The 8,098-nt window shown below is 45.5% G+C and overlaps 1 long non-coding RNA gene across 1 annotated transcript; it reads left to right on the top strand.

Moving 5' to 3' along the window:
- The first annotated feature begins 516 nt into the window (after positions 1 to 516).
- On the top strand, positions 517 to 3,422 carry LOC111257677. The gene is made up of 3 exons (XR_002678301.1): positions 517 to 807; positions 1,149 to 1,247; positions 2,634 to 3,422. It is a non-coding gene; the product is annotated as an uncharacterized LOC111257677 (long non-coding RNA).
- The last annotated feature ends 4,676 nt before the right edge of the window (positions 3,423 to 8,098 follow it).

The raw sequence follows: 8,098 nt of genomic DNA, 5'->3' as shown, positions 1-8,098 counted from the left end.
ACTGCCGGCGCGAGGCCACCAATAACTGAAGAACTGTCTGCAGATAGATGGTCATGTACCGACTGCAGCCAGCCAGCCATGCAGATGCAGTCATGCAGCAACGCAGAGTCCTTCTCACAAAGTGGCCTGTGCAGTGTCCATAATGTCATCGCACTACTTCCTCTGTTTTTCCTACTTCGTCCTGACTTTGGGCTCGCTCCCAAAAAACAAAAACATTACTCACTCCTCTAACATTTCACAAATATTTCATAATAAGATCATCACACTAGCTCATTGTTGCCAAGCAATACATCAAAAGGTCCAAGTTAGGTGAACAATTAAAGAGGAAATTTAATAGCAAAAAGAATACTACTGAGGCACATGGATGGTAAAGCACAATGTCGATTACAACACGGTAGGAGGGGCGCGGTTCGGCTAAACACTAATCCCATGTATGGATCGTATTGCATTGAGGCTATGGTCAATATATATTAGAGTACATAAACTTTGAGGTCAAGACTCCTCCGGATACACGTGGCACTCTACGATACATACGTACGTAAGCCACCGCCGCCGCCACTCGTCATCTCCCGCTCCTGCCGCTGGTTGGCCGGTGATGGTCGTCGGCGCCATCCCCCTCCACGTGACGACGGCTACGGTCTCCTTCCCCTTACGGCGGACAACAGGGGCACCTCCCGGCCGGATCCTCGTCGTGGGCGTGAGGGCAAACTGGATTTGCCGACCTGACAACCAAATCGAGGCGGGGCTCCGTCCTCCAGGCGAGCGGCGGTGCGGCTGTGCGCTCCCCTTCTTGATCCGTGAGGGCAGGTATGCATTGTAGTATTCTCATTGCCACCAAGGTTTTCATTGCCTTTTGATAGTCAGTTCAAGCACAACGCCAAATTTGAATGTTTTCATGTTACATCAGCCAAGGCTGAGGTTGTTAGTTTCCACTCCCTCAAATGGTCTTCTGGAACAAATGGGGGCAAAAGTATTGTTGAGGCATTTTTCATGGGAATGTTTTGTAGTCTTCTGTAACAAATGTGGCAAATGTATCGTCTAGGGTACAACACTCTTTTCAGGCATTAATCAATGATGCAACTCTTGTCAACATTGCTATATTTGCAAGTTTGGAGTTTGTTAATTTACAAATACCTTTCCGTTGGCAGGGTGATAAACGAACTGGTAGTAATGACAGTGGTTCAACATCGGCGGGACAATCTCCACGACTTAAATCTTTCTCTTGTAGATCTCTTCTGACTAATGATGTAAGTGATGCCTGATAATTGGAAGTACAAAAGAATCTGTTCGTTCTGAGACGATGTCTATATATCCGTGTTAGGAACCTATTATATAAATTTAAGGTTGAGTTGATTCTATGAATTCATTAGGTTCTGCAAAAAATTTGAAAGCTAATCTTGAATTCTTAATAAATCAGTATGGTAGTACGTATGAGAACTTAATGTACAAAGTAACCTATGATGCTAATATCTTATTGCTATGGGTCCCTGATTCTTTGATGTTCTCATGAATTGTTTCAATTAATAGTTTATTGATACCCAGTGCTAATTTCTGCCTTGACATATATAAAGTGTGGATATAGGTGTGTTTCTTTTCTTTGGCTCATCAATGTTTGTGATTGCCTATCTGCCATCTTAGTATTCTTTGTAAGTCTGTTTGGAAAAATAAGCAACACTCCGCGGTGAGCCACTGCTCGCTAATCCAATCTGAATCACGTGCTCTCTGAGTTTCAAGCCATCTGCTATATGGTACCTGCCCATTGGCTGAGAGTTTCGTGAGAATGGTCATATTTTTATGCTGCTCACAGTGACAAATAGAGGATTGTGTTTTTACTGCTGAGGGTGAACCAGTTGTCCATTCTGCCTCTAAAAGTTTGCCCATTTTCCTTTTGCTACTCTTCCTTTATTTGCTCCTTTTGATTTCAGCATTTTTTCACCATTTTCGGCTGAAGTCTGTCAAGGTGGCATAAGACTATTTTGAACTTCTAGAAAACATCCATTAGTTATGAACAGAAACAATACATTGGGTGGTTCTTTTGTCAATTATGGAGGGTATCTTGGTTATACTCGTAATGATCCAAATTTTGCATGCTTTTCTTCAGTCAAACTGACAGTGACAGTAAAACAAATTATCGCATAATGGAAGAATGACAATGTATTCCCCTAGGTGGATGCTTAGCCCCGCTAGGTGATGGTCCCTCTCCAGACTAGTACTCAGCTCTTATGGGAACACGGACTTACTGGTAAAAAGGAAAATGACTGAAATTTGAACGGCATAATGACGAACAGGGGCCAGCTTAGTGGCAAAGGCAAATTTTCATTAACACTAGACACCTTAGGCACTTTTGGCTGACTGCAGTTAATTGAGCTGCACATATTAGTTGAAGTGAAGAATACGGATTATTAATTGCATGCATTTCTGTAGGGAAACAAAGCAGGATTTCACCTTTTTGTGCTACTTCTATGATACTACATGGATTACCCTCTTCAATACTTTTTTTAGAATTTTGGATTTGAATTACACTGTAAAACTAGATTGCTCTTGTTGCCTTTATTTACGGATGCAGTTTTATTTGCTCAGACACATATTTTCACTTTTTCAGACATTATTGTTCTGACTCTTTTCTTTAACAGGTGGAAAGTGGACTAAGAAGACCCCTGAACCCCTAGGGCTCACGTTGCAGACAGATTATTTTGCAAACCAAAGTGGACTAACCACAGTTTGTTGGAAGAGGGATGCTGGTTCCTCAGATAAGAACTAGATGTTTATTTCTTGGTTTAGGGATTCCTGTTCAGATAACTAGAGCTTTATTAATTTCCCTTTTTCTCTTATAAATGAATTGATGAGTTTTATTTGTGAATATGTCTAGATGAGTTCCTGTTCAAAATTCAGATATGCGACTTGTTTTCATTCAGTGATTTAAATGTTCAGATGTGCATGCTTCCTACTGGCTGATATGCATTCATTTCATCCAAGAGATTCTGATCTGATTTGTCAATCCAAATTTACTACTAGGTGCAGGCTTGGTTTGATCACCTGATGACAGGATGGGTCCTACTGCCGAGCCCATTCTTACTGACAAGCTGTAGGCGGCGAGCAGAAGGCCAACATTGTGACGTGAATTCCCCAACCTCTGCTGGCTCCAACCCAAACAACAACCTTTGGAGCATCCTTTGTGCAGGTGTTGAGCGCTGGGACCATCTTATAACCCTAGATGAGCAATGGACCTCTCCAATCTTTTTATTTGTTTTTTATTCGTAAGGGGTGGGATTTTTTTGTGTGTGGCATTCTGACCTTGCAACAGTGATAACTCTATGATGCATGGTCAAATGCTTATCATTCCTCAGGGAAGTCTATCTAGTATTCCAGTGCAGCGATTGCATGTACAAGACCTACTGGCTCTGTCCACTCCTTGTAATGATCACTAGGTGCTATAATTGTTGTACAATTGTATTACTTGTGTCCGGGAGCGTGATGCTGAATCCAGGTTCCTATGTGCAAATGCATAATTATCTGTGATGCTACTACATTGAATCTAGGTTCCTATAGTTTTTTTTGTTAGCACACTACTATTTGCATCCACGTGTTATTCCTTCAGGATAAAAAAAATACTACTTTCACACTAGATTGACGCAAACAATTTGCATCTACATGTCATTACTTGCCGCTGGAAAAAAACATGATACTAGATCCCATAATCTATTTTTATGCGCGCGCACGTCATTTTTTAAGGAGAGCAAACTCAAGGTTCCGAACAAGCAATCAGGCCTGAATGGGCCACTAACATGTTGTTGTCCAATGGTCAGCGCATGAGGCATCATCAGGCCCACCAGGCAACATGCGAGCGTGGATGCAGGTTAAAACTGAAAAAAAATCAGTTGCAGTTTCGAGGAATCGAACCTGAGACGAGCGCTCCACCGCTTGGCACCTGCGCGCGAGGAAAGGGCCGGAGAGGGAGAGGTGCGGCGCGGGAGGGGTTGGGTACGGAATAAGCTATTGTACCTGAGGTCTTGTTTCCTTTCCAATTTGGGAGCGGTAAAATTGGTATTTTGCCATAAATGCGCAACTGTAGCGTTTCGTTTGTATTTGTGAATTATTGTCTAAATATTGACTAATTAGACTCAAAAGATTCATCTCGCAAAGTACAACAAAACTGTGCAATTAGTTTTTGATTTCGTCTACATTTAGTACTCCATGCATGTACCGCAAGTTTGATGTGATGGGGAATCTTCTTTTTGCATAGTGTCAAAGTTGGAAGTTTGGAGGGAAGTAAACAAGGGCTGAGTATACTTCGTGACCGACCACATAATAGCTTATTCTAGTTATAGAATAGCTTATTCTGTAGTCAGATCACAGGACCCACGATCCAGCGAGTCAGGATCCCGTGCGGTGCTACCATTTAGAGGGTGTTTGGTTCTTTAGAACCTCCTAAAATTCCTATCACATCGAATATTTAGATACTAATTAGGAGTATTAAATATAGATTAATTACAAAATAATTGCACAGATGGAGGCTAATTTGCGAGACGAATCTATTAAACCTAATTACTCCATGATTTGACAATGTGATACTACAGTAAACATGTGCTAATGATGGATTAATTAGGCTTAATAGATTCGTCTCGCGAATTAGCCTCCGTCTGTGTAGTTAGTTTTATAATTAGCTCATATTTAATCCTCCTAATTAGCTTTCGAATATTCGATGTGACATGAATTTTAGTCCGGACGGAAGATGTAAACATCCTGCCTAATTTTGGGGCGTCACCGCTGAGCCAACCACGTGAGCCGAGCCGCGCTGCAACTCTGGTGGCCGGTAGCCACGGTCATTAATGGGAAATGAATGATAATTAGTTCACGCACGCTGACTTGGGGAAATTGAGTTCAGGTACATTACGGCTTGCATGTAAGCTAGAGGATACGGGTAAAGGTAACACATGGTTTAGTTTACACGTGCATGTGTTACCAGAATACTAGAATGAGAGTGCGTAATCCAGTAAGATTGCACTATATACATTGCACTATACGATTCAATGAATATATCCTTAAATCAATAAATTCTACACGTCAATATCGCGGGCAGAGACTCAATTGCGTATGAACTACGTATCATCTAACACAAAATACCATTACATTTCATTGAAATTTCAAATCACTAACCTAACCCTAAGTCACCTAAACATCCTCCGATCTACCAAATGCAACGGTAAAACACGAGAATAAGTAGGGGAATACCTTCCACACAAAGCAGGGATCGATTCCCACTACTTTCCCCCACCGAAAACGCCGGATTTTGGGTGGATTTGGGGGTGGGGCGGCGGGGGGCGGCGCTGGAGCTTCGGGCTCGGGCGTTTCTGGAGGAGGAAGAAAGGAGGGAGGGAGGAGGAAGGGAGCCGGCGCGCGGTCTAAGTGTTGACCCTGCCGCGCCAGGCGGGCTGGCGCGGCGAACGCCCGCCCACGTCAGCGCCCGCCTGGCGCCGCGACTCGCCGCGCCAGCGTGGCAGGGGGCTGCCGCGCCAGTGCATGTGGCGCGGCAGCATGTTCCTGCCGCGTCAGGCGGTCTGGCGTGGCCAAAAGGGTTAGGCCGCGTAAATAAAACCCCGCTAAGGTTATTTTTAAAAATAAAGAAAAAAAGGGTTAAAAATAAAAAAAAGCTGGTGATCAAATTGAAGTCTCCCCTGCATTTGCCAAGGAAGCCACATCCCCTAAAAAAAGTACTGGCACTCTTATGCATGGTATAATCTATTTTTTCACTGACTAGTAATTCATAGGAATATTAGTTATTTTTTGGGAGGAATTTTTTGGGAGGAATATTAGTATAATTCATAGGAGGAATTTTTTGGGCTAATCTCATAGGAATATTAGTAATTCATTCTCCACATATGATGAATCAACAGAAAGTAGTGGAATCTGATGGAATCGACAATCAGAACAAATAAACAACAATAACTTCCCGTTCCTCATCCAAAAATTTGGAAGGCCCATACAAAAATAATGAACTGGGCCAGATTTGCACGAATGCTCACCTCACAATCCATTCTTCTCTATGCACGGATTGAGATTGGTGGGAAGCCAAGCGCAAGTCATGGCGGCAGCCGCGACGTTGCAAGTCGCCACCGCATGCATGGTTGCAGATGAGAGGGCAGGGGGCTAGTTGTCCCGTATTGTAGAAGATTGGGTTATCGTCGAAGCCATGCCGGAGGGTGGAGGACAAGGGCGCAGCGGAGGTCGCGGAACCTGCGGATGTCTTCATCGGCGGTGCGTCCGGTGGAGAAGCATATGATCAACGGGGAAGTGGGCGTTATTTTGGGGCGTCGATGGCTGGGGCACGTGGACGGGAACCCCAGCATCCTTGTACCTCTTAGTAGGTATAACCATACCAGCCAACTGGTAACCTTGCATCGTTCGCCCTAACAATTTTCATGGACGGTGTTTGATTACCCTCGATCTCAAATCCAAAATCAAAACCCTACTGGAAACCAAACCCAAACCACTACTTCGTGTGATTATTGTTTGCTTACTTTGTTGTTTCTTTTGCTGATCAATAGCCTAGAAGTACATTTCAACGAGTCAACAATGCATAAAAAATTAATATTCCAAGAAGAACGTACTTTGCCAAGTGTTTTTATGTTTGCCGAGTGTTTTACCTCGGGCACTCGGCAAAGAACCTTGTTGCCGAGTGCTATAAAAAAACACTCGGCAAAATAAGTTTGCCGAGTGTCTGCACTCGGCAAAGGGTTGCGTTGCCGAGTGTGCTAGGTTGGGCACTCGGCAAAGTTATTTTGCTATAACTACGCTGCCCTCCCTCTCTCCAAATCCGCCTAGCCCCTCCTTTCCCGCACCGCCCCGCCTCCCTCCCTCTCTCTACTGATCCACCCCGGCCCCTCCCTTTCTCCAGCCGCCGCCCTGCCCCTCCTCCCTGGATCCGGCCACCGCGTGGGGACCCTCGTGGGGACAATGCTCCTGTTGCGGCGCCTGGCCGGGGCAGCCCGCCGGCGGGGACTCACAGCGCGAGGCCTCGCGTTGGGGCCCCGCGAGAGGCAGCGAACGCCATGGTGGTGGGTGCGGGCTTCGTCAGCCTCGCGATGGCCGGCCGTGAGGTGGTCGTGGTCGAGGCAGGCCCCAGCTTCGGCGCCGGCACAAGCTCCCGCAACAGCGAGGTCATCCACGCCAGCATCTACTACCCGCCACGCAGCCTCAAGGAGGCAGCTCGGGCGTGGTGGCGTGGTGGGCTTGGTGGCGTGGCGTCGGCGGGAGGCAAGAGTGGCGGCGGCCATGGTGGGCGGCGGCCGGTGGTAGCGGCCGGTGGTGGCGGGCTGGTGCTTGTTTTTTTTTTCGAAAAATGTTTGCCAAGTATTTTCGGGGCATTGCCGAGTGCCCCAAAAAACATTCGGCAAAGAGCGTTTGCCGTTAAAATTTTTGCCGAGTATACTCGGCAAACCGTTTTTAAAGCTCCTGTATCCCGTGAATTAAATAAGAAATTGGTAAAGGAAAGTCCGAATCAATCCCTTTTCTCTTTGGCGAGAACCGGTTCGTTTCACAAAGAGACCCTGGTTTTCTGGTCAACGGCCAAAAAATTGGTGTGGCCAGTCCTGGCATCAAACCAATCGTACCCTAAGATTATTGTAGGAATTAGTATCCAAGCACAATAACCAAAAGATGAGGAACAATCAGCCAGTTCATCGACCATCTTGCCACATTGTTGTTGACCCATCGCTCAGTTTTTAAGGTTCATTTGCCATGGCTCACATCGTAATGCACTGCTTCTCATGTTGTATATTAGATAGGATATTTCAACATATATTTGACACCAGCGACTATTTTAAGACTATTTTAACTTCCTTGCCGTCCTCTCCTCGTTCTCTCAGCAACCACGAGACAATGATGAACCAGCCAGCTAGAAGATAAAACCACTCGGGCTTACGGAGGATCGATCGAGAAGGAGTCTGCTCGAGGTTGCGGTTGTGGGGGATATGATAACCGGTTACCATTCGGATGGGTCTGGCTGCCCGCTGGAGGGGTGGCTCAGCCCATCCGGATGGTAGATGGGTACGTGCGAAGCAAGACAAGCCTGCGGCGTGAAGAGATAGTGATAGAGAGA

Source organism: Setaria italica, chromosome VI (assembly GCF_000263155.2).
Source record: "Setaria italica strain Yugu1 chromosome VI, Setaria_italica_v2.0, whole genome shotgun sequence".
Lineage (NCBI taxonomy): Eukaryota > Viridiplantae > Streptophyta > Magnoliopsida > Poales > Poaceae > Setaria > Setaria italica.
Note: the sequence above shows the minus strand (reverse complement) of the source record. Positions and strands in the feature narration are given on the sequence as shown.